This window comes from Meles meles, chromosome 7 (genome assembly GCF_922984935.1).
Source record: "Meles meles chromosome 7, mMelMel3.1 paternal haplotype, whole genome shotgun sequence".
NCBI classification, from domain to species: Eukaryota; Metazoa; Chordata; class Mammalia; order Carnivora; family Mustelidae; genus Meles; species Meles meles.
In genome coordinates, this window is record NC_060072.1 from 136,752,639 (window position 1) to 136,779,212 (window position 26,574).

The window sequence follows — 26,574 nt, forward strand, 5'->3', positions numbered from 1 at the left end:
CTGTCTTAAACCTCCTCATGACATCCATCTGGCAAAACTGTAACTGTAACTGTGCATAAATCCAGCTCTGTCTTCCTCCCATTCCCCCACCAATCACTGAGCCCTCCTGGAGGCAGGCAGATGAATACAATATAAATCCAACCTCTACAGGATTTTCATCACTGCTCAACAATTTAAATATGTCTCTCTCTAAGTACGTCACTTTCTTACCCTTGTCAAGGCCTATTTCAAGTCTTCTTCATTCTTCTCCAATCTCCAACTCTTCCTTAAAGCTCCTGTTCTCAACAGATAATGTGGAAGGGCTCCTTCATAAACTTGATAGAAGTCATCAGATAGGAATTACTCCAGCCAAATCTGCAACACTACCTGCACACTTTTTTCTTCTTCCTTCCAGACATAATGGATGTCTCTCTCCTACTACCCAAGGTCCACCATGCCACTTGTGTTCTCTATCCAGTCTCCTTCTCTTTAGGACATTTTACAACCACATACCGTTCCTTCTTTCTAAGAGAGAGGTTAAAGACCTCTCTCTTCTACTGATTCCTTCCCGTCATCATTTACACCATGTCTTTGTATCTTAACCTCCCCCCCCCGCCCCATTCCCACCACCACTGTGATTCCTTTTCCTCTCTTCATAGCAAGATTTCTTTATTAAAAAAAATATATAAAAATTTTATATAAAATAAAAATTTAAAAAAACTTTTAGAGAGAAATATTAAGAGAGAAAGAGGGGAGGAGGGGCAGTGGGAGAAGGAGACAGAATCTTAAGCAGGCTGCATGCTCAGTGTGGAGTCCCAAGCAGGCCTCCATCTCACCACCCTGAGAGAGTGACCTGAGCAGAAATCAAAAGTGGATGCTTAACCAATTGAGCCACCTAGGCATCCCTAGCCAGACTTCTTTAAAGTGTTTTCTGGACTCTCTCTCCAGTCATAAGTTCTATTCAGCTCACTCCAGGTTGGCTTTTGACTTCATCTCTCCACTGAAACAGCCCTCTCGAGGTCATCAAAAACTTTCATCTTGCCAAGAACAATAGACTTTTTTTACTCATCTTATTTGACTCCTTAACAATGTTTGATGTAACTGATCATTTTCTCCTCTTTGAAATGGTCTATGCCATTGGTTTCTTATATCACACTGTCCTTATACCCATTTGTCCTCATCTTCTGACTCTTCAGGGATGGTTCTTTCTCCTCCCCTCCATAAATTGTTAGAGCTCCTTAGAACAAATTCCTTTTCTGTCTTCATTCTGTTTTCTCTCCCTAAAGGGTTTCTTTAACTACCTGCCTTTAAATATCATTTATATGGAGCCATCCTCTCAATTTATGTCTTCACCTCAGAACCTTCTTCTGGAGAGCACACCTCATATCCAGTGCTTCTTAGACATCTCCACTTGACAGCCTCAGAACAGTCTTGAATTTAATATTTTACAGGTGAAGTTTCTTTTTTTTTCTATCTAAACCCGGGATCCCCACCACCACCATATTCCTGTATCAGTGAAGATATCACTACTTAGTTGCTCAAGCCAGAAATCTCCTCACCTCACACTCACTCCCACCTCATCTCCCCTGCATTCCATCCAACAATTACCATATCTTTGCAATTCAACTGCCTACACTTACTCATTGTCACCACCCCTGTAAAGCCTACAGCAGTCTCCCCACTGTCCTTGCATCCTCTCTTGCCTGGTCCCCAATCAATCATTCGTACTGCATCCAGAGTAGTGTCCTAAATTGTGAAGTTCACCAACAAGGGGCGAAATTCTAGAGAAGCAAGGGGAATAAGACATGATCAGTTTTCTGAAATTCAAGAAAGGAAATACTTTCTTCTGAGTAAGGGAATGAGGGCTGTTTGGGGGAGCTCCTGCCGTGGGAGTTTTGCATTGTTAAAGTAATTAAAAAAGGAGGCCATTAGACAAGGGGGCTCTAAAGCTTTGATGGTCGATGTAAGCAAACCAAAATCTAACCCAGAGTCAACACACTTCAGTCTAAGAAAATGAAACCTGAGGCCAACCAATTACAAATAGTCAATGAGGCTTTCCCAAATAAGGCAACTGCTTAACTTACCTGCCAATCAAATAATTTCCCTGCTTTCCTTCTGCATCTTCTTTATTAAAAACCTTCCCCTATCTCCTGGAGGTGGAGCACTCCTAACCACTTTCAGTTTAGTACTGCCTGGTTTGAAGCATGCTTCAGTTTACCTTTTAACAGCATTACTGAGTGTTTTGCTCAGTAACCGAAGTGTAAGATGGAAGAAATGGGTTGTAGGTTTGCTGTTCATTTGAATAGCCATGTAGTCCAAGCTGGGCTAGAAGGGAAGTACAAACAGAGGCTACTGATAATCTGGGAGATCGTCTGGAAGAATTAGAAAGGGAGATCTCTGTGAAGTGAGAAAACAATGTCAGTGGAATTGAAGCTCAGGAAGAAGTTGAAAAATAGGACATTAAAGTCTGAGAATGGATTATCTGGAGTTTAAGATATAGATTTTTTTTTAAAAGATTTTATTTATTTATTTGACAGAGAGAGATCACAAGTAGGCAGAGAGGCAGGCAGAGAGAGAGGAGGAAGCAGGCTCCCCACGGAGCAGAGAGCCTGATGCGGGGCTCGATCCCAGGATCCTGAGATCATGACCTGAGCCGAAGGCAGCGGCTTAATCCACTGAGCCACCCAGTCGCCCCTAAGATATAGATTTTATCTACAGATAAAGTTGCCTTGATTATTGACAAGATCCAGGATGTGACCATGGGAACATAGGTCAATATAAGATTGCTAGGCAATTTTATGCACACAAACATGAAGACACATACCACCCTATGAACACATTTATTTAACTTATATTCCCATTCTCTCTCTCTCGGCAGAAAGAGCAAAAGTGGAAAAATAATGAGAAGGAAGAACAGAGTAGCCAGCTCTCCTTGGTCTCTCCTTGGTTACTGTTACATGTGGCTTAGATGTCTTGGTATTGTAATTCACCCTTACATCCCTTTTCTAGCTTGCAACTTTTAACTCTTGATCTATAATTCCGTATTTTTATCAACTTATTTATTTGCTTATACCTCATTGTACTGTCCTATAAAAGCCGCTAAAGCAGATACGAAGCTTAGACTATTTCTTCTAAATACATACTTAACAAGGACTTTCACCCACCACTCTTTTTTCACACGCACACATTTTAGTTGTCCACCTCCATCCCTATAACCTTCTGTCACTCTTGAGTATTGAGTATGAGCTATAAATGTGGAGATTTTGCTCCTTTGCATCATTAGAAAATCAATAAAAAGAGCAGTCCCACTCTTGACACCAAGCCTGATATTAATACTTCTCCATTCTCAGATGGACCTTCTTTTTTCTTTCACTTCTGCTTTCCAAGCTTTAAATTGGTTCTTTAATCAAAACAAAACATTCCAATTTTTTGAGTAAATTAATAATCCCTTGAGGATTTTAAAAGAAATTATTAATAATTTCCCTTTACATAACGCATTTTCTCCTTCCTTCTCCAAAGTAGATGATTCAAAAGAATTCATCAGTTCCCTCATTGATTCTATTGTTTTAGAAATGGAGTATTAAACTCTTCCAACAGCCTGAGTCACTTTAATAGATAATATTTACTACTATATTAATTTTTTATTACAGCCATGTCATTATAATGAGTAATGTCGGTTACCTGTATGCTTTTCTGGGCCCTGAATGAGGGAGGGCCTGAGGCTACATGAAAAGCTTGATTTCCACCAGCAAATGGGATGCATAGGTTTTCTACTGTCTGAGTTCTCTGTATATGTTGTTCAGCAAGTTGGAGGAACACAGATTGCCAGTTCCAACAAGCCCAGCTAATGTCTATCCCACAAGGCCAGCCTGCCTTGCTTTGGCACTGATCCTTGGTCACTCCTCCAGTAGATTCTGTTGTTGATATTTTTTAAATCTAGCAAGAGGTGAAATAGAATTCTAGCTGCGATCCCAGTCTATCTGAGCAGGGAACTAGACCCTTGCCTTATGCAGTTCAGCTGCTTTCTAGGAAAGGCAAACAGTAGTCAAGGAGCTGGGTTTTGAGGTCATAACTCCTTGGATTTGTATCCTGACCCTTTCACTCACTGGTTGGGTTACTGAACCTCTAAACCGAATCTTCTTCTAAGTTTAAGAGGATTACCTGCCTCTGAGGCTTCTTGTGAAGATGAGTGAGATTATAATAAAGACGGTGAAAAAATGTATGAACACCTGTATTCATTGCTTCTTCCTGTCTTTACATCCTTTGATCTCCCCCTCCTCTCCGCTTCCCATTTTGTCTGACTGTTCCCTGAGCCTTGTTTGGATCCGACCATGCAGTGTGAGAGAGGAAAAACTGCAGAAGCACAGGCGGGTAGAATTCACACCAGAAAGGTGGAGGATTCCTTGTGGGAGAGAAAGAAACAACACGTAGGGAAGGAAAGGAGGAAGGTGGAGAGAGGGAAGAGCTTCCACCCTGTTTTGAATAAAGTTTGGAAAAGTTGGAATTGAGGGGGGTTATTTTAGGAGCAAGTTTAGGGTGAGACATATGTACTGAGTATAAAAAAAGATAAGGGGATTTTAAAGAAGTTTAACAGTGCACAATTGTGCTGTTTTCAAGAAAGAGTGCAACTAGGATTAAAATTACTTTCAACTGCTCTTTGGTTGCCAGGCTTTTGTGTCTGACTGCATTTCCATGTCAGGACTAGACCACGAGGCCGCTTGGCTTCATACAGGTTATGCAGTTGAATCACATAAACCCATGCTCGGTACAAAGTGAGAGCTCCATAAGTGGTATTCATTATCATGGTGATTATTTCGCCAGTTCTGGCTTCTATTCCCTGGAGCCTAGCCCTGGTTAGTTTGGGAGGAATGAGGAAGCAAGAATTTTGGCCCTAAGGTCAGGCTATCCCTGTCAGCATTTGCTGCAGTCCCCACCTCATCTCCGGTAGACCCCTATGGGCACCAATGGCCCAGGCTTCACTCGGCATCAGCCGTTGCCACCACGCCTCACATGGTTCCCTTGGAAAGCAGCCCTTTGGCCCGATACCTGCCCAAACCGGACCTGCATTTTGCCCATTATCCCTCAGATCTTGTTTTTGCTCTGTGGTTCCCCCTCCTCTGGCTTTCCAAGTCAGTTGCCTTTATTCCCAAACCCTTGTGCCAGTTATATAATTTCATATTACATAAACTAATGAACTGTGAGTGTGAAATGTACCAGTCATAACGTTTGGCAGGCTGTTGGCATCTCGGTGTTTCACAGCGAGCCTGTAGCGTTTTGGCTCTGCCGGGAGTCAGCAAGATAAAGGTTGCAGAGGAAAGGATCTCTTGTGCATTCACATGCTGTACGTTAGAACAGAACGTTAAATCAATGCAGGACCCTTTTTATGACTCTACTCTGTAAATGACTTTTTCTAGGACCTGAGAAACTTCTAGCCCTGAACGCATGAAGAGGACTATCAAATTTTGGGGAATTAATTTAGCCTCAATTTCTTGCATGAACCACGAGGTTTCATTCTGTATCACATATAGTGGCTAGTAAATGTTTAATCTAAAAGCTCAACTAGTAGAACCCAGCAGTCCAGGATCTTAAAGACCTAAAGTAGAGGCAAGGGTGAAATTAAAAATAAATAAAAGGAGAAAAGGATGTCTTAGAACAGTACTTGTGGTAGGCAGTGAGAGTTGCTTCCTTTAATGTACCTGGAGTGACTCCCTGGCATCAAGCCTGTGAGTTACCTAACACACTTGTACCATGTGAAATGACTTTATTAGCTACCAAGCCCACTAGGTGCCAGGCACTGTGATTTATTCATCACTAGTTAATTTATCCTGCTCTACCCATTTTCCTTAGCCAGGAACATTCTCAAGGGTATAGTGTTGGAAGTGTAGAATTTTCTGTGTGCTCAGGATATGAATGACTTGATATTTGAGAAGCACTCCTGAGACTCTCTTTTGGTGATGTTGCTTTCTGAATTTATTGGTTTTCCTGCTTTTTATTTACAGCTGTCAGTGAATGTTCCTCATTGCTTTGTTAATACACCCAGAGGCTGTGTTGATAATGCTGCTTTACAAATTGAAAAAGGATGTGCTACTTGGCCAAACCACTATCTGAACAACGTGTGCTATATATGTGTCTTAGTTTTGAATTGGACTCAGGATTATATGCTTTTGTTTTTCTTAAGAGCATAGTAAGCAAACCAAGGCATTCAGAGGAGTGTTATAAAATGAATAGAAACATCTACATAATAGACACTTGGTGCAAAATTCTGCATTTGAGGGGCAGCTAACAGAAAGTAAAGAGCAGCATATGTTTTCCAATCACTAACACACGGGGCAAGGTGAGGGCAGTTTGTAATACTTTGCGATAATTACAGAAAGGGGTACTTTTCTTGGGAAGGTGAGATGCAAATTGGGTAGAAATGACCTGTAGACGTTTTCCAACTATAAAAGCATTTTTCATATTACAAGGGGGAAAAACACCTCAGGTTTACCTTTTTGAAGTGTTTGTTCCTTTCAAAAACTTTCCTCTTTTTAATCTTTCCCTCCCCCAAACATACCCAAAGACCTTAAATTTATTGGGAGTTTCATACATACAGTGAAGGAAAACTAGCCCCCTTGCTTTCAAAGTTAATTGCATAGAGCACTTTAAAACTTCATTCAAGCACATTACTTTTTATAACGTTGGCGTGAACGAGGACAAGGGGAAGGGCACAAAGCGTGGTTTGTGATCAGGCTAACACGAATACTTCCTCCAGAGTCAAAGGCTTTGATCTCGAGGCGCATGCCCTGACGATGCAGCTGTGACCTACGTTTCACATCCCGGTAAAGGTAGCATGGGGATTGGTGTCTGCATTCAATTTTTAGTTTTATATCTAACAGTTCGTGATTTTATATAATATTTCAGTTGTATGAAAAATATGTACCCATTTGAGTGATAACAGATTTTCTTGTGGTTTGACTCAACATTGTTTGGGTGAACACAGACTGGAAATATGAATTTTAATTAGAGCCGGATGAGTTCGGAAATACCTGCATGCACACCAAGCTTAGCAGGTTTTCCAGAAAGATCTTGAGTTCCCAGAGCTCATTTGAACTGTGAACCGTTTTGCTGTTTTCCAGTTCACGAGGCACTGCGGTGTGGTTGCAGCACTAACGTGCAGCCCAGCAACAATTCGCACCGTGTCTGCCCTGCACAGTGGCTGCAGAGGCTCCACAGTGGTTTCTCTCACAGCCCGCCTTTGAGCCCTGGTAATTCATTTCATATGACAGCTCACCAGAGCCGTGGGCCTCAAAACATATTTTACATTTGCTGGTTGGGGCAAAACCTTTGATTCTGTTTGGTCAGTGAAGTCCATCAAGGGGCTTGCCTTTTGGTGGTGCCTGTCTGCCTCCCGGTGACAGGAGCGTGTGCCCTATTTATACGATCTGAGGTTCATGTCCGCAAAGCTTGAAAGCACGGTCTACTTGTTTGATCTGGTGTTGCCTCTGTGCAGATGTACGTTTACACTTGAGCAGGTTGGCCCTCGGGTTTTTCTTCCACGCTGTTTTTCCATGAGCCTTCCAGTAAAGAGCTCTTGTGCCCGGACGTACGCACGCACGCGCACACGCACGCACTCACGCAAGCACATAGGCATGCGCATGCGCAGATACGAGTGCTGATCTATAGTACTGGGAATTAATTAGGGGATATATAAAAAAGAGAATCCTAACCACTGTCTAAAGAATGCTATAAATTCTAGAAATGGACTATGCCTTGATGACTGGCAGTATCAGGAGATTGCAGGACCCTACGCTCTTCGTCGGAGGAAAAGGAAATGGTAAATCTTCACGCGCCCTCCATGGAAGTTCGTGGTGTCTTTTGCAATGGCTTCAAGTTGCTGTTCGATTTTTTCCCCCTATCAATTATAAAGAATATTTGTGTATATGGGAGTTTCATGGCTAAGAATGCTAAAGAAATGATAGGTTAGGAATGGATAAAAAGATTTATGAGGATAGGGTTGTTTAGGATTGCATTTTGCTATTGGGTAGATCAAAGTGACAATTCTCTGGAAGTAAAAAAAAAATAGTATGTTCTCAGAGATTATGGAGTGTAGTGACTGTGAGTTCATGCTTTGAGTTCATGCTTTGAGTTCATAGTCTGGGTCTGAATCCTGGCTTCTTCTGTGTATGATGTGTGGTGACTCTCTCCCTGAGCCTGTTTTCTTATTAGTAAAATTAGGATTGCCCATAGTACCTTTCTTAACAGGATAGATGTGGGGATTAAATGAAATAACAAATGTAAAATGATGTTCCACATGCTCATGCACCATGATTGTTGTAGTTACCACCGTTGGTATTATCTGGTATTGGAGGTTGTTGTAGGGTAGGGAGAATAAAATAAAATTATTATTATTATTTTTCTGTCAGCTCACTTTGTCAGCTTGAGTTCTAATCAGATCGACTCAAATAAGCAATGTTGGTCTAGTTATATTGAGAATATGTTAAGAGGGGCTTGTCACATCCTGTGAAGTGAAAAAAACATAAGGGAAGAAAGTGCCACTAACACAACTCTGTATTCATGGTAATAGATTGATCAGTTCCTCAAATTACAGTTTCCTCCTGCTTCAGTCTCTAATCCAGAAGGACGTCAGCCCTGATGGGTAAATAAAGGCATGAAGTAGCTGTTAATAAAATAACAGCAACAGAGATAAAAGCATTAGATATGGAATATGTTTGCAAGGGGGAAGAAGTTGGATGAATAGGGAAGTGGTTAGAATTCTAAAGATTCACAAAAGATAAGGCTAAACTATATTATTTACTAATTTATATTATAGAGAACCAGAGTTCACTCACACCTACTTTGCTATTAGACTAATTGAATAAAACTACTCTACCTTCCTCTTGGAAAAGATTATCCTATAAACTCATTTATGAGTCTGATCAGGACTCGGATGCTTTTTTGGTCAGGTTTTCTGCTTGTTCCTGTTGGGTTGGAAAATGTTGAAGTTAGAAAATTCAGTCTAAGCCAAGGAACATGGAGAAGACCATACAGAAATGAAATACACTGATAATATTTTAAATGATTAATATTAATCTCTTCCCCTGCCTGACTTTTCCAAGACCTGATAAGAAAAATATTTGCACCCAGGTTGTGCCTGCTCTCAGAGGAAGACAGTAAATTGGGAAAAGATGGAGTATATGATAAGGACCAAGGGGAATGTACATGGGAAGCCACCTATGATAATCCCATGTTTATTATTACCTATGATATTATCCATAAAGGAGGCAAAGTTATATCTGTAAGAATCTCAGAACAAGGGTTGGCTCGCAATAACTACTATTTGTTAGCCATTATTACTCCAGTAGAAAACGTACTGCAAGCACTGTCCACTTGTCTTGATGCTTATAGCAAGTGGCACGTGACAAAACGTGTCCAGCACTGTATTGGCTGGCATGATGTCCTCTCATGAAGAGGTCAGGTTGTTGCTACCTGTGGAGGCTGAGAGTCATGTGGGTGGCACCTCTATAAGGAATGGCGAGAGGCCCACAGGAGAAGGTCAGCAGGAGAGTCTCTCTGAGTCCCTATCAAATTCTGCTTCAGTGATAGGTTCTAAGAGTCCCATCTGGATAAAGGAGAGACAGGGCTCACAGTAGTTGGGACCCCTGGCAGGTGGTAATATGGACAGGTTACTATAGGTCTCACGGAAACATAGTAGAAGGAATAGACACTGTATTTTATGCCTTGGGTTTCACTATGGCTTTCTTCTGGTTTTTGTAGTAGGTCAAAGAACTTTTGTGTGGTAAAATGATCTAGGAAATAAGCAGTCGGGAACTTCATCAATATGTGGTCAAGATAAAAATCAAGTATGAGTTAGAATAACTCAACATTCTCTTTGAAGATTTAATGATATTGGCATAGTCACATCCCCCCGTAGCTTCTTGAAAAACGTGCAAGAAAGGTAAACTTCTTAAGACTCACATGTCTTTTCTCTTACTGGATTAAGAGTTAGTGTAAATACAGAATTCTAGGTTAGAAGTAATTTTTGAAGAATTAGAAAAGTTTTGAAGGCATTACTCCATTTTCTTCTTGCTTCCAGTGTTACTGTTGAGGAGGCCAAATTGTTCCCGAGTTTTGGTTCCTCTCGCTCACTTTATCTTCTTTTTCTCTCCTTTCTCTTTTGAAGATTATAGAATCTTTTTATGATTATTACACTTAATGTCCTAAAATTTTACAGTGATATATCTCCTCTAGGATTTTGATGGTTTCCTGTCTCACATTTAGGTCTTCTTTCCATTTTGAATCTATTTTTGTGTGTGATGTAAGAAAGTGGTTCATTTTGATTCTTCTGTATTTCTCTCTTGAGTTTCCCAACACAATGTGTTGAAGAAACTGTCTTTTTTCCATTGCATATTCTTTCCTGCTTTATTGAAGATTAGTTGACCATAGAGTTGTGCATCCATTTATGGGTTTTCTATTCTGTTCCATTGATCTATGTGTCTGTTTTTGTGCCAGTACCATACTGTCTTAATGACTACAGCTTTGTAATAGAGCTTAAAGTCCAGAATTGTGATGCATCCAGCTTTGCTTTGCTTTTTCAGGATTTCTTTGGGTATTCAGGGTCTTTTGTAGTTCCCTGCAAATTTTAGGTTGGTTTGTTTTAGCTCTGTGAAAAATGCTGATGGTACTCTGAAAGGGATTGCATTAGATGTGTAGATTGCTTTGGGTAGTATAGACATTTTAACAATATTTGTTCTTCCAATCCATGAGCATGGTATGTTTTTCCATTTCTTTGGTCTTCTTCAAATTCTTTCATTTATTTCATCATTCAAGTGTTCTATAGTTTTCAGAGTACAGATCTTTTACCTCTTTGGTTAGGTTCATTCCTGGTTATCTTATGTTTTTTGGTATAATTGTCAATGGGGTCAATTCCTTGATTTCTTTTTCTGCTGCTTCATTACTGGTGTATAGAAATGCAACAGATTTCTGTATGTTGATTTTTATATCCTGGGACTTTGTTGAATTCATATATTAGTTCTAGCAATTTTTTGATGGGGTCTTTCAGGGTTTCTACATAGAGAATCATGTCATCTGCAAAGTGAAGTTTGATTTCTTTCTTGCCAAGTTGGAAGCCTTTTCTTTTTGTTGTCTGATTGCTGAGGCTAAAACTGCCAGCACTATGTTAAATAGTAATGATGAGAGTGGTTATCTGTCTTGTTCCTCAGTGTAGAGGAAAAGCTCTCAGTTTTTCCCCACTGAAGATAATATTAGTTGTAGGTCTTTCCTATATGGCTTTTATGATGTTAAGGTATGTTCCATTCATACCTACTTTGTTGAGGGTTTTTATCAAAATTGGATGTTGTATTTTGTTAAATGCTTTTTTCCCATCTATTGAGAGGATCATATGGTTCTTATCCTTTCTTTTATTAATGTGGTGTATCAAGTTGATTGGTTTGTGAATATTGAACCAACCTTGCAGCCCAGGAATAAATTCCACTTGACTGTGGTGAATAATTCTTTTAATGTACTGTTGGATTTGATTTGCTAGTATCTTGCTGAAAATTTCTGCATCCATGTTCATCAGGCTTATTGGCCTATAATTCTTTTTAATGGGGTCTTTATCTGGATTTGGAATCAAGGTAACATTGGCTTCATAGAATGTGTTTGAAAGTTTTCCTTCCATTTCTTTTTTTGGGGGAACAATTTGAGAAGAATGGGTATTAGCTCTGCTTTAAAATCTGGTAGAATTTGCCTATGAAGCCATCTGGTCCTGGACTTCTGTTGGTTGGGAGATTTTTGATTACTGATTCAATTTCTTTACTGGCTATGGATCTGTTCAGATTTTCTGTTTCTTTCTCTTTCGGTTTTTGTAATTTGTATGTTCCTAGGAATTTATCATTTCTTCCAGTTTGTGCAGTTTATTGGCATATAATTTTGTATAATTTTCCCTTATAATTGTATTTCTGTGGTGTTGTGATCTCTCCTCTTTCATTCATTATTTATTTGGGTCCTTTGTCTCTTCTTTTTGATAAATCTGGCTAAGGGTATATCAATTTTATTAATTATTTCAAAGAACCAGCTCTTAGTTTCATTAATCTGTTCTACTGTTGTTTTTTTTTTAATTTCTGTATTGTTTATTTCTGCTCTAGTCTTTATTATTTCCCTTCTTCTGCTGGCTTTAGGCTTAGTCTGCTGTTCCTTTTCTAGCTCCTTAAGGTATAAGGTTAGGATGTGTATTTGAGACTTTTCTTGTTTCTTGAGGTAGGTGTGTATTGTAATATACTTCCCTCTTAGGATTACCTTTGCTATATCCCAAAGGTTTTGGACTGTCATGTTTTCATTTTCATTTGCTTCCATGTACTGTTTTATTTCTTCTCTAATTTCCTGGTTAACTCATTCATTCTTTAGTAGGATGTCCTTTAAGCTCCATATATTTATGGTCTTTCCACATTTTTTCTTGTGGTTGACTTCAAGTTTCATAGTATTGTGGTATGAAAATATGCATGGTATGTTCTCAATATTTTGTACCTGTTGAGGGCTGACTTGTGACCCAGTATGTGATAAATTCTGGAGAATGTTCCATGTATGCTCAAAAATAATGTGTATTCTGCTGCTTTAGGATGAAGTGTTCTGAATATATCTATTAAGTCCATCTGGTCCAGTGTGTCATTCAAAGCCATTGTTTCTTGTTTATTTTGTGCTTAGATGATCTGTCCATTGCTTTTAGTAGGGTGTTAAAGTGCCCTACTATTATTGTATTATTATCAGTGAGTTTCTTTGTTATTAATTGACTTATATGTTTGGGTACTCTCATGTTGGGAGCATAATATTTTAAGATTTATTTATTTTAGAGAGAGAGCGAGAACGAGGGAGTGGGAGAGGAGCAGAGGGAGAAAATTCTCAAGCAGACTCCCTATTGCGCATGGAGTCTGATGCAGGACTTGATCCCATGACCCATGAAATCACGACCTAAGCCAAAACCAAGAGTTGGAGGCTTAACTAACTGTGCCACTCAGGCGCCCACATAATTGTTATATCTTCTTGAGGGATTGATGTCTCTTTAGAAATTTCTTTATCTTCCAGCTCTTCTATTCAGTTTGTGCTCCCTGAATGTTCTTTTTCTTATAGAACCCTGTTTGGTTTCATAGACGCAATAATTCATTATTATCACTTCTATGTTCACTTCTTTTCCTTCTCTCTGTTACACTCTGTTTCTTTTCCTTCTCTCTGCTACACTCTGCTTCTTCTGAGGATTGATTTGTTTCTATTTTTTTCAGTTTCTGTCTTCTTTGTTCAAAACATCCTTCATATGTGACTTACTTATTGGATGAATGGAAAGTTTGAGCACATAGACAGGGCTTATTGACTGTATATTTTACTGCAGGGTAATCTGTGTGGTCTCAGGGCTGCTCTGAGTTGTGCTCTCCATGAAGACAACAAATTAAAGGAGCCCAAAATGTAGATCTCACTTGCTCACCAATTCATGAATATTTTTCAGGAGCTACATCTTCCTAGAAGAAGGGTGACTTTTTCTTCCCACAAAAGTGGGAAGTGTTATCTCCTTTTAAAGTCTAACACCAGCAAAGCTACATCTGTCCAGAAGGAACATCATTTTCTAATTCACACACAACAGTTTCCCACAAGCCATCAAAGACCCTGGAAAGGCTGGCTGGAGTTCTCCCCAGGTCAATATCTTGAAATCTTTTGTGTTGAGCTGGTCAACTTCTCCAAGGAAGAGCTTTTCAAACACAGAGTAAGGGACTTGTTTACAGGAGTTTGGGACTGAGTAAAGCAGATAGTCCATTCAGCTTTCAGTGTTTGTATGGTCACTTAATCTCCATCTTCAGTAGAATATCCTTAACTCACAGTAGCTGTTGTCTTCCAGTCCAGAGACCCTGTTTTATCTTCTCTGGGCAGCTGCTGAGTTGGGGAAGAGCAGTGACTCGTGTGGAATTGGGGAAGGGGCCCTTTTACTCAGTCTTCCTCATTATAGCCTCCTTCCTGAACCCTACCAACCAATTCCAGAGGCATTTAGGGCTACCAGGTCCTAACATTTTGAGACTTCCATGTTACACACTGGGTTTGTTCTTGGTTTCTCTCACTATTGGCTTTGCATTCTGATTCTTGAAGTCTGCTAGGCATTTGTCACTCTTCCACTGAATTTCAATTTATAAAATTTTGTTATTTTCTCCTTTCCAATTCTGTCTTTGTTGGACTTTTTTTTTTTTTTTTTTTTAAGTCCCTTGAGTGTAATGTTTGATTCCAGAAGGAAGTAAAATTAGATTCAGGAGTTTAACCTGCTACTGTACTTGGGACGATCTTTAGGTTTTCTCCAGACCCCGGGAAAAATGCCCTGGCTACCAACTCTGGACACAATGCCTGCATTTAACGTGGGTTATCTCCCATGAGAAGAGTCTGAAAGTCTATGTGGTTGTCTGTGTTAGATCAGTTTTTTTTTAATAGATTTTATTTATTTATTTGACAGAGATCTCAAGTTGGGGGAGAAGCAGGCAGAGAGAGAGAGAGAGGAGGAAGCTGGCTCCCCACTGAGGGGAGAGCCCAATGCAGGGCTCAATCCCAGGACCCTAAGATCATGACCGAAGACAGAGGCTTTAACCCACTGAGCCACCCAGGTGTCCCTGTTAAATCAGTTTTGTGAAAGAATATTTAGAAATACATTTTCTGGAGGGAGGTTGTGTGTACACACATACATACATACATGAGTCTCCAGCTCAGACCATTCAGCTGCCTGCTTGACATATGCATTTGGATATATACTAAGTTTCATATGAACAGAGCTCAACTCTTGATCCTTTCTTCCACAACTTGTTTTCCCATGGCCTCCCCACCTCAGTCCATGTCAGCTCATCTCTCCAGTTGGTTGGGCCAGAAACCTTTGAGTATCCCTGATTTCTCTCTTTCTCTTTATCCAAATATTCCAAATAAAGAGATATTCTCTCTTTATCTTTACCTTTATCCAAGCCATAAACAGATCCTGTTGGCTTTACCTTCAAAATGTACCCAGAATCTGACCTCTTCTCATTACCTCCACTGCTATGACCTGAGCCACCATCATCTGCTTGGATTTAAGGATGAGGCCAAGTTTTTGATATGCAAGAAAACCTGGACCTGACTTTGAAAGGTATAACTTAGAGAAATCTAAATCACTCAGACTGGCAATTTGGGAGAATCTTTCCTTTTTAAGAAGAAAAGGCAGAGAAGAGAAGAGACAGTAAAGAGATCCTGAGATAATGAATGCCTAGTTCAGAAATGGTCACAGGACTTTTAATGAACTACCAAATGTAATACTTGAATTGGAAGTTGTTGGCATTGCTGCAATGTATATTCCCTTTGATCACTACAAATCTTTGTTTTTCTTAGTTAAGTAATTCTTTTTTTGCTTTGCATACAATGACCTTACAAGAATGTACTTGTTTTGTTTGTTGTTTTCATCAAGGTAGAAGTTAGTGGGGAGGACAAGATAAAAGGGTGGAATTCCAAGTCTATGCCAGCTCTATATAATATAGGAACAAAATGCTTACAAGAGTGAAATAATCCATAACCTGCATCAAATCATCAGATGCTGGTTGATACATAGAATTCCCTCTAAATTCTCTCTAAATTAGACATTGTCTAGGGTATGGAAAGCAGAGGGAAATTTGAGCCCCTATTTCCTAAATGGTCATGGGAATGGCAGCCTTAGCTAACATCTGAGCTACTGAATATGGTTTTGTTTTGGTTTTTGTGACATGAATAAAACTGTGTCTAAAGATGACATCTCACCTCAAAATAAAAAAAAAAATAAAGTGTGATCCAAACAATAATGTCAGCTGTAGGCTCAGAAATTGACCTCCTCAGTTCTATTGACCTTTATCCCTACTGTATCAACTAGTCACCCATTCTTGTGGTTATACCTGGGCCTTCCCAACTAATACCAGCAGCTATTTCATCTCTGCCTCTGATTGCCCTCGAGCAGAAGCTCCAAGTTCTGGAAGAGACAGGCTGGGATGGAGAACACAGAAGACACTTGTATATGCAGTCTCCGTCCTGTTGCCTGCCTTCTGTGATCCACCGTGTCAGCTGCTTTTCTGTCACTAGGTTCAGCTCTCTTTTCTCTACTGTTCTCCTATCATGCCAGTACCACAGATTAAAATCCCAGATCTCAACCAGGCTTCTGAGTAATGCGCAAATGTTCATGATCTCTTATCTCACCTGGTTCTCCATTCTGGCAATCCATGTAGGTATCTTTCTCATCAGTTTGCTTTCTCTGCAGCAGCTATTTAAAACTTTCTCTACTCTCCTCAAATTACCTAACTTACCACCTTCAGTTCCTTGCTCTCAGCCTGTGCCTTTGCCTCCTACTTGATGGGGAAAATAGAAATCACAAAAAGGGAAATTGCCCAACTCCCTGCCATCTCATGTATAGATTCCCACTGCAAGTGTACCCATCTTTTCCCCCTTGCCATCTGTCATATCCAAGGTGTGTCTCTCCTCCAGGCTAAACTCATCTCCATGCCCTCAAGCTCTGTGTTCCCCCATCTCTCTAGTCCTTTGGAAGCTTACTCAATCATCATTCCCACTCTGATATCTTCATTGTCTCCCCTCTCTTCCTGCTCTTGCCAATTAACACATAAGCACACTCATGTCCCTGCTGTCTCTGAACTTAAAACAAACAAGCAAAAGAAAAAAGAAAACCCAATTGCCTTTACTTCCCCTTTCAGCTATCATTCTTGCTCCCTTTTCTTCTCCACCAAACTTCTCAGAGTGGCCTCTCTTGCTGTCTTCATTTTCTCCCCTCTCTTTCTGCTCTTGCCAATTAACACATAAGCACACTCATGTCCCTGCTGTCTCTGAACTTAAAACAAACAAGCAAAAGAAAAAAGAAAACCCAATTGCCTTTACTTCCCCTTTCAGCTATCATTCTTGCTCCCTTTTCTTCACCACCAAACTTCTCAGAGTGGCCTCTCTTGCTGTCTTCATTTCCTCACCTCTTTTCGGAGATTAGGAATTGCTTTACTCTGAATCCAGTAAATACTTTTTGTTACTATCTTTCTTCACTTTGTCATATCCTTGTGCTCAAAATAATCTTTCTTCTTGATCTCCTTAAAATAGCACTTTCCTGATTTGTTTTGATTGTTTTCTCTTTAATACTCTAATTGCTTGTTTGGTTTTTTGTTTTTTGTTGTTGTTGTTGTTTTTTGTGGAATCTTTCTCTTCCCATTGTGCTGTGACTTAGGATATCATATCAACTCTCTCATTTTCTTCTTTTCTGTATATACTCTCCAACAGAAATGTCACCTACTGTCATTTTATTATTTTAAAAACCATAACAAGTGGATTAGCAAGAAAAAAGTGAGACAAGCAAAGGAGAAGAAAAGCCAACAGAGAGAAAGGAAGAGGACCAGGAGACTGTGGAATCAAAGGAACTAAGGAAGGGTGGCACTTTATGAAGATGGTAGGCTCAATATTATAATGAGACTTGGGGAGAGCAAGTAATTTGAAAAGACTGCCTTGGATTTGGACACTTGGAAATCCTAGAGATTATCGATGGAACAATCTCTGAATTTTTGAAGTGAAAGCCAATGACAATCATCTGAAGAGTCAGGGACAGTGGGAGAAATGAGGCTCTCCAGAGAATGATACTCCTCTGAAAGGGTGGATTCCATAGTGGATGTGATCAGTTGATGGGGCATTATGAAATGAGTAAGTAGGCAAGAAGACATTAAGATTGAATATGCAGGGCGCCTGGGTGTCTCAGTGGTTTAAGCCGCTGCCTTCGGCTCAGGTCATGATCTCAGGGTCCTGGGATCAAGTCCCACATCGGGCTCTCTGCTCGGCAGGGAGCCTGCTTCCCTCTCACTCTCTCTGCCTGCTTCTCTGACTACTTATGATCTCTCTCTATCAAATTTTTTTGACTACTTATGATCTCTCTCTGTCAAATTCTTTAAAAAAAAAAGATTGAATATGCAGAAGTTAGAGGGAATAGTTAATGTCAGAATTTCCAGCTTTTGGAGATAAAATGAGATAATGAGTACAGTGGGTGAGAATAGCTAGGAGAAGAAATACTCAAAGACCAGAGAGATGTACAGACTGAATGTAGCTACAGTTAAGTTGTAGGTGTAGGACAGAAATCAGGTATTTTCCTGCCAATAACCTCGATTTTTCTTTTTAATTTTGAGGACAAGATCATGTGAGTAATATCCTTATTTAATAGATAGGTCTGTAATTGATAATTTCACATAGAGATATTTTAAAACAATAAAGGATATGCACTATTTATAAGAAGACATTTACCTTAATTACCTAAAGAAATCTTCATTGGAAAGATTTTGTTTTGGTTTACAACTTTGCTCTAGGAAATGCTAAGAATTTATAAAAATCTGACATCAAACTATAAAATTAAATCTTGCCAAGCTAGGAAAAAATTTAAAATTGTTTAAAATAAAAACAAGGCCAAGCATTATCTCAAAATGGATAAATTAAAATAGTTAATAATTTCCACAAGATTCCTCAATATGAGAATCAGCCTGAATTATTAATGTTATATTGTTTGCATTTATATTTATCTCCAAAAACTGGCACATTATTAGAAGGAATTCAAAACCAAAGACATGTTAATATGTAAAATACTTTACTGGATATAGAATTCATCCCCTGTGGGAGCAAAAATGGAAAGATATCCAGAAGAGATGAAGCTAAAGAAGCGAAAAGGAAAAGAAAAAAAAAAAAAACTAAAACCTTTAGTGAAACCACTTTCCCAAATTTTATTTTGATTTCTTTCAGCTTCAAGAGCAGCTTAATATGGAAAAAATAAAGCACAAGGCTGGAGAGAAGAGGCACAATTTTTCTTCTTCAATGTCAAAGAAATAGCTTTCCCTGCTCCTACTAAATTGGAACTAAGCTTTTAAGGATGAAAATAAATGACTAATTTCTTGGGAAATAACCTTAAATGAAAGATTCTTTTGGCCCAATGGTTGCTTTTCTTAAACTCCAGTTGACTTAGCCTCATTCTCAAGGCCCCTTCTGCCCTTCCTTTCATTGCACCCTCCTGGTATCAAGTGTACCTTAAAAGTCTGTTTCGTCCTTTGCTACACCTTTGGGAAGTGTTTTCCTTTTCTGATACAATTTGTGGGAAGGAATAAGTCAAATGTGATTGTGCTTAATTACTTAATTTCTCTTTTAAAACCTTATTTCTAATGCTTAAAATTTTTAAAAATGCAAACTAAAAAATAGGACCATAAAATTTCAAAGTAATGTTTCCACCAACTCTGACAAAAAGCCTTCATAATCCTTTAAAAGTTTTTAATATATACCTAAATATTAATTTTAGTCTTCTCTTTTTAGCTAAAATTATATGAAATGATGCTTCTTAGTGTCATCTGTGTAAGAACTTCCAACTCCAGTGAAAGAAACAGAACTAATTTTATAACAGAATGAGCCTTCTTCCTCTCTGGCAAAGACTGTGTTCATTTCAGAGCACATCTCGCATGAGTTTTTGCCAGGTTAGCTATTTAGAACTTTAGGGCTGGCCCTAAGCATAGTATGTAGGCCAGTGATTAAAAAAATTTTTTTTAGCAGTGGAAATCTTTTCTTCCCCTGCCCTCAAATAAAACCTTAGCTATCCAATGAAATTCACATATACATAAATATATGTATATAAAATAAAATGGAACATCTGAAGAGAGAGTAAGGCATGGGTTCCTAGAACTCTGCCTGTTTCTTTTTCTTCATATAGACTCTCAAGCTACCTTCTTTGATTCTATGACACACAAAACCCCCTCATCTTCACAATAGGAAGAGGGCCAATCTTTGGTCTTCATGGCTATTTCCTAGAATTTCTCTCTCACTACAAAACACCTCCTCTTGATGCTTACTCCTCAACTGGTGACGTAAGCCAGCTCATGGAGTGTTCATTCCACACAGATCTGCCCAATCCACACTTCTTCCAAAAACTGCCCCAAACCACCACCTGCACCACAATCCTAAAAACTCAGTCCCTCCATTCCGATAGTCTCGGCTAGACATTTGGGAGAACACAGTTCGAACACATAGCTACTGAGTTTTACATGATGGATAGCCTTGCTTACTCTTCCCAGATTCATAAATTTGTGTTTACAAATTTTAGAGAAATAATTTTTAAGCCAAATACTTAGTTTACAGAACTTCAAATTGTACGCCAAAGCAGTACATTTAGGCAGCACAAATAAAACTGTTCCCTTTAGGAAAGTCTTCTGGGCCCTCCTGAAATGGTACATGTTGAACATGATTTGTATGTTATACTAGCCTGTCTCAGTATCCTGAGAGAACTGGAATGGGTCACATCCTGAAGCTGGTTCCAGGACCGGCCCAGAGATCCTGATCAAGTATTTTCATGAAGTCATTCCTTCAGTCTTACTTTAAAATCTACTTGGACTGCGTTACTAAAGTAGCTCATTTGTATCAATACTTAGTTTATGTTAACCTAGACTCTTCAATATATATCTTACACTTCTGGAAAGATTTCACTTTTAAATCAATTTTTTTCTCTATTACATCTCTTTGGATGTGATAAGCAGGTGGGGCAGGTCTTTGTCAATAAGGGAGAGGTGTTGGTGATCACCTGTGATGTGATGTGAAAGACATTATAAGGAAGGCACAGTCTAGCCCTCAAGGAGTGTACAGGGTGAGGAGCAAGGTATGAGGCAGCCTGTGGCCCAGGGGAGCAGCCCCCAATCTGCCTTGTGGTGGGGGCCCCAGGAGACAGAGACAGATGGCTGCCCAACATTATGGTGGTTGTTCCCAGTGACTCTGAATGGGTGTGAGGGAAGATCTCTGTCTTTACACACCAAAGCCCAGGCTGGACATAAGCAAGAGCTCAGACAGGCTTTCTAAGATGATCATTACCTAGTATCCACCAGAAATGACATTCCCTCACCCATTCCACCATTACAGACCCAGGAGAGGCTGGGAGAATGGGTATCACTTGAGAAGGATGGGGCTAATAATAGCAGCTAACATTTCAACAAAGATTAGCATTTACCAGGTACCAGGTATTATTCAGAGTGCCTTCTATATGCCAATTCATTTAATGCTCTCAACAAACACAATGATAAATATTATCATTAATATTCTAGTGTTACAGATGAGGAAACTAATGCATAGAGAGATTAATTAAGTCACTTGCCCAAAGTTACCATGTTTGGGAAAGCCAGGATTTGAACACAAGGTCCAGATCCCATGCTCTTACCCATCACACACACTGCATCCTTTGGTCTAAGTGCCCATGGAGAGGAATGGGGAGGGAGCTGGTCTGGCCTGGTCCCTGAACTCCTGGTGCTAGCATTTCTGGTGGTGCGTCTAATATTCCCTGGTCCTTGGGCCATGTGCCTGCACCCCATCTTGAAATCTGTAGTTGCAGTCAATTGCCTCCATCTGTAATTCTTCCACTCAGTGGGGCCTCTTCGCTTCTGCAAACTCTCCCTGTGGGTCCTATGGGAGCATGTGGCTTCCTTGTATGCTGTGAGCGATCTGTGGGGACCAGGACCTACCTGTGGCTGACTTTTTAGATGCCCATCTCCACCTGTGGTGGACCATTGCTCCTGCACCATACTGGGTTTGCAGGCAAACACACTCAGGGCTTCTCCTGAAGCCTGAACCCCTTACTTTCATCTGTGTATCCTCAGGGGCTAACTCAATCAACATTATTTTGAGTAAATATTTGAGTATATTGTGTGTAAGGGGGATGGGGTAACTGGGTGATGGGCTTTAAGGAGGGCATATGAAGTAATGAGCACATTATGTGTTACATGCAACTGGTGAATCACTAAATTCTACCTCAAACTAACAATACGCTGTGTGTTAATTAAATCGAATTTAAATTTAAAAAAAGATGCTCTGCATATCTCAACTCCAGCAACAAACACAAACTGAGATTTCAGAATTGCTCTTCTGATGCTTTTATGCATTTCAACTCCTATTCCTTTTCAAAAGCACTTGAATTTTCTATTTCAGGTCCAAAATAAAACTCGACTGGTTACTTTTGTCTGGGCACAGTGACGCTGGATCTCTCTGCTTAATAGTCCTCAGGGCTTACTTGTGTTCACAGACTGGATTTCATTGTGTATGTTGTTTCTCAAATTGTTCAGTATTCCTAGTACTAACCCTTGAAGAATGCTGCCCAGGAACTGCTGGCCCCTCTATCTCTTCTCTCTTGTCTTTTTGCCCTTGTCAGTTTCCCTGACCATAGTGAAGCTTACTTCTTTTGAATTGCTTTGGTCAAGAGCTTTGCTACAGACGTCCTAGAAACTTACAAGATTACTGGTCCACCTTCTGGGGCACTAGAGGAGCCCGAAGCACCTTTGGTAAATTACCAGAATACATGTAACTAGCAAAGCTAATTTTTCCTCCTTGAGCTTTATGTCTTCACACAGGGTTAAAGGACTTACTTAATGCATTCCAAGTGGGGACATTCACAATGCGAATCTTACTCTCTCCATGATCCTATGGTATGTTAAAAGGTCTCATGTATTAAAACTAAGTATCTCGTTTCAGTCTATCAGTTTCCTCTGACATAAGCCATTACTATGAAAATTATCTTTTTTTTTACTATGAAAATTATCTTAATGAGCATTAAAGTTATAATTGTAACTAACAAATAATTTAAAAATTATTTCAGTAAAGTCAAGTGTATATGAAAAAAGTCTCATTGCAAAATGGCTTTCCCAACTTGGCAATGGCAGGGAAAATCTGTGATGAAATTTTTACCTCAATGCAACAGACGGGCTTTCTCCCTTGCCCAGCAGTGCTTTTTGAAGTTTTTCATGTACCACAAAATACATAATGAGGGACAGTTAAATTCACTCTGAACCCCAGCTACATGACCATGACATATTTGGAGGTGACTTTGAGGTGCATTCCCAAATATGGTGCAACGCTTTCTAAATTTCCAGTCTGATTTCCTGCTGCCAGTTGCTTCTGCCAAATGCTTCTGACAGTGCGGCCAGTTTGTGGTGTCCCTAAAAATCATCAGCAATTTGAAAACATTAGCGCCCGGCAATAGTCATACTTTGCAATGATTGCCTGTATTTATCACCTTACTTTTCCAGGGTACGAATGGAAAAAAAAAATCACAGAGAAAAATTAAACTTCTCTAGCAGCGGGGAAAATACAGAGTTGAAAAATCAAATGCCTGATAGGATCCCAGCCCCTTTCTGTATTGTTTAAAAAAACAAAACAAAACAAAACAAAACTGAGGCACTGGGCTGTTGTGGCTACGGAGAAGGAAAACAGCGTAAATATGTATCCCTCCCCAAATGCTGCTTAGTTTGTCTGCACATTGGCAGAGTATTTTGATATTAGGATATTATGGGTATGTGGTAGTACTAAAAATGGGGAGACGTTCATTGCTTCATTCAACAAATAGTCACTATGTTCTGGTCGGTGGCAGGAACTGGGCTGGCAGTGCATAAGTACAGGAGACAGGCCTGGCATCTGCCTTCAGGAATTCTGTAGTCTCCTGAACAAACAGTGACGTCCATACAGTAGAGAGGAGACAGTCTTAGGGGAGCACAGATGGATGCAGGGGGTACATGCGGACTTCCCTGAGGAGCAAGAGTGAATCTGAAGCCCAACGGATGGATGTGAGCAAGGCAAAGCGTGGTATGGACCTTGGGAGAGCATTCCAGACACAGGAAGAAGAATGGGACCACCTACTAAGGATCCGTGGTTTGTACAGAGCACAGAGGTGCCAAGAGAAGAGATGAGTAGCATTCAGCCCCCGCTCTTCCCTCAACTTGTATATCGTGACACATAGCTGTCTCCCACCCAAGACCATGTTTCTCTCCACACAAGTAGCACGCTTAACAAGCCAGCTCCTAGGAGTATGTTACCTTGAGTCCAGGATAAACTATTTTCACATAGAGACCCCCAAACATAGTGGTTTAAACAACCTAGAAGTTTGTTTCTGTTTATGCAACACCGTAAGTGGCCCAGGATTAGTAACATGGCTCTGCCATCTTCAGTGAGTCGGCTGATCTCTGAGTCCAGAGCTGCCCCATGGTCTCTATGCTTCAGCCTTCAGGAATAGGGATGGGGCCTGAGGATATACACGCATCTCTTTATGTAGGGCGAGAAACACAAGTCGTGTGCATCACTTCTCACTTCTCCTTCACGACAACTTAGTCACACGGTCACACCAAGATTCAGGGGAGGCTGAGATGTATTCTGTGGCCGGAAGGCAGGTGGTGTGCTAAAGCTAGCTTCAAAGAGTGGAGGATGGCTGTTGGTGGGCGTGCAGTCGTCCATGCCACAATGGCAGTGGGGAAAGGGGGAGGGGCACAATGGCAAAGAGGCAGGCAGGAGTCCGATCCCATGAGGCCTTGTTCAGAGCAAAGGAGACCACATTAGTGTCTTTCAAAAGGGAAGCAGCAGATTTATGAGTACAGTATTTGTTCATAGAAAAGGCTTTTGCAAAAAAAAAAAAAAAGCCTTTATTGATCAGGGCAGACACATGCCAAGGTTTTCCACAGCTTCTCCCACTTAATTATCACATGTCCTTGTTTACCAATAACACATCCAAGGGACATATATCTGAGTCATATGGTCTCTGAAGAAATGGACTGTGAGCTTTTAACAGGTAGTTGTGTGTAGACAGGGACAGAAACCTGAAGTCTCCTGTGCTATTCAGCTTTATACAGTCAGTGACAGTAGAACGTGCTCTAAGCTTACATATAGTCAGCAGCTCCCAGCAGAACACGCAAGCCACGGTGCAGAGGTGGCCACATCAGCACATTCGTATCTGCAGATACAAGCGTGGCCTCTGCACTGTGGTCAATGCACAGGAGAGATGAACCACCTCAAGGGGGCCCAGTCCTGCCCACAGCCTTTCTGGGGAGCATCAGATCCCACCACAGATACAGGGCCGTTCAATGGCATTCAGGCCAACACCCCAAATTCTGTCTGCACTGGAAACATCGGGGCCAAAGACTTAACTGCTGTCTGAGTTGGTTCAGGATACAGGAACTGGACTTGAATCCAGGAAGGAGCACTTTAGAAAGCCTCCTGTCCCATATCCACAGCCTCGACTTGGCAGAGTTCTACTCTTGTGAGGACAGCAGCATTCTGACATACCCACTGTGAGGCAGGGTCTCTCTCTATATATAAATGTAAATGTAAATATGTGTATATATATATGTGTGTGAGTGTGTGTCTGTGTATATATATGTATGTATGTGTATATTGTCATTTTTATCCTCTTGGTAACTATTTGAGGAACATATTATCATCCTTATAGAACCACAGAGCCCCGGGAAACTGGGTGAGTTGGCAGCTGTACCCATAGCCAGGATTCAAACCCAGTTATGTCTGCCACCAAACACATGCTCATTTCTCTGCCTCTTATGCTGGTTATTTAATTAGTAGCTTTCTTCCTCAGTTTTAATTCATTTTCTAAATTGGATCAATGGATTCACTTTGGGACATCTGTCTAAATTAACGTATTATATATGTCTATAGTCTAAAATGATTTTTTCTTTTTTAAGATTTTATTTATTTATTTGACAGAGAGAGATCACAAGTGGACAGAGAGGCAGGCAGGCAGAGAGAGAGAGAGGGAAGCAGCCCCCTGCTGAGCAGAGAGCCCGATGCGGGACTTGATCCCAGGACCCTGAGATCATGGCCTGAGCCGAAGGCAGCGGCTTAACCCACTGAGCCACCCAGGCGCCCTAAAATGATTTTTTCAAAACCTACCTAAATTAACATGCAAATCACTGGCTAGATCCTATAAAAAGTACACTGGAAAATTCTGATGTTCTTCTTAAAAAAAAAGTGGCTTGTGGCAAGCTTTAGTGCCTATAGCCTGTCTGCACCCTTGTCCTAAAGCTTCATTATCAAATCATTCTATTTATGATAGGACATCATTTCTTTTAGGATTTCAATTAGTGCGTATGAAAAATACAGATAAGTCATGGTGGTGGTGGTGATTTAATTATTAATGTTATCAACTGATTAATACATAATTTCTGGTTAATAATCAATCACTAATTGAACTGGCAGAACTAAAACTTCAAATGGAGCTAAAACACAGGGGACTGATTTAATAAAAGTCAAACCTAACCAGGAGAATTAAGTGAATCACAGCTAAGCCTCAAAACTAGGAAATGGGGCTTCTCTCCCTTTAGCCAACAGTTTTTGAGATTCGTCTATATTGTTGCATGCATTCACAGCTTTTTCCTTCTCATTGCTGGGTAGTGCTCCATCGTATGAATGTACCTGTCTTTGTTCAGCCGTTCACCTGTTGAGGGACATGTGGATTTTCTCTGTGTTTTGGTGATTAGGAAGAAAGTGGCTGTAAGTATCCACAGAGAGGTTTTTGTGTACACATATGTTTTCATTTCTCTTGGATAGATACCTGGGAGCGGAAGGTTTGGGCCACAGGGTAGGTGCATGTTTAATTTTGCAAGAAGCCAGCGAGCTGTTCTCCAAGGTGGCTGGATCATGTTACATCCTTAGTGTAGGAGCAGTGTATGAGGGTTCTGGTTCCTCCACGTGCTTGTCAGCACTTAGTACTGTCAGGCTCTGGAATTTTCGCCATTCTGATAGACATGTGTCAGTGTCTCAAGAGGTTTTGGTTTGCATTTCCCTGAT

At 40.3% G+C, this 26,574-nt stretch overlaps 1 protein-coding gene and 1 long non-coding RNA gene across 2 annotated transcripts in view; one reads left to right on the forward strand and one right to left on the reverse strand.

The window, feature by feature from the left end:
• Positions 1 to 18,862, forward strand: part of LOC123946905 — a 102,989-nt gene extending 84,127 nt beyond the window's left edge. Inside the window, exon 3 of the long non-coding RNA XR_006819676.1 lies at positions 18,736 to 18,862. This is a non-coding gene — a long non-coding RNA (uncharacterized LOC123946905). The remainder of the gene's footprint in view (positions 1 to 18,735) is intronic.
• The window catches only part of ODAD2 (outer dynein arm docking complex subunit 2), a 187,145-nt gene that overhangs the window by 2,850 nt on the left and 157,721 nt on the right, over positions 1 to 26,574 (reverse strand). The window lies entirely within an intron of this gene.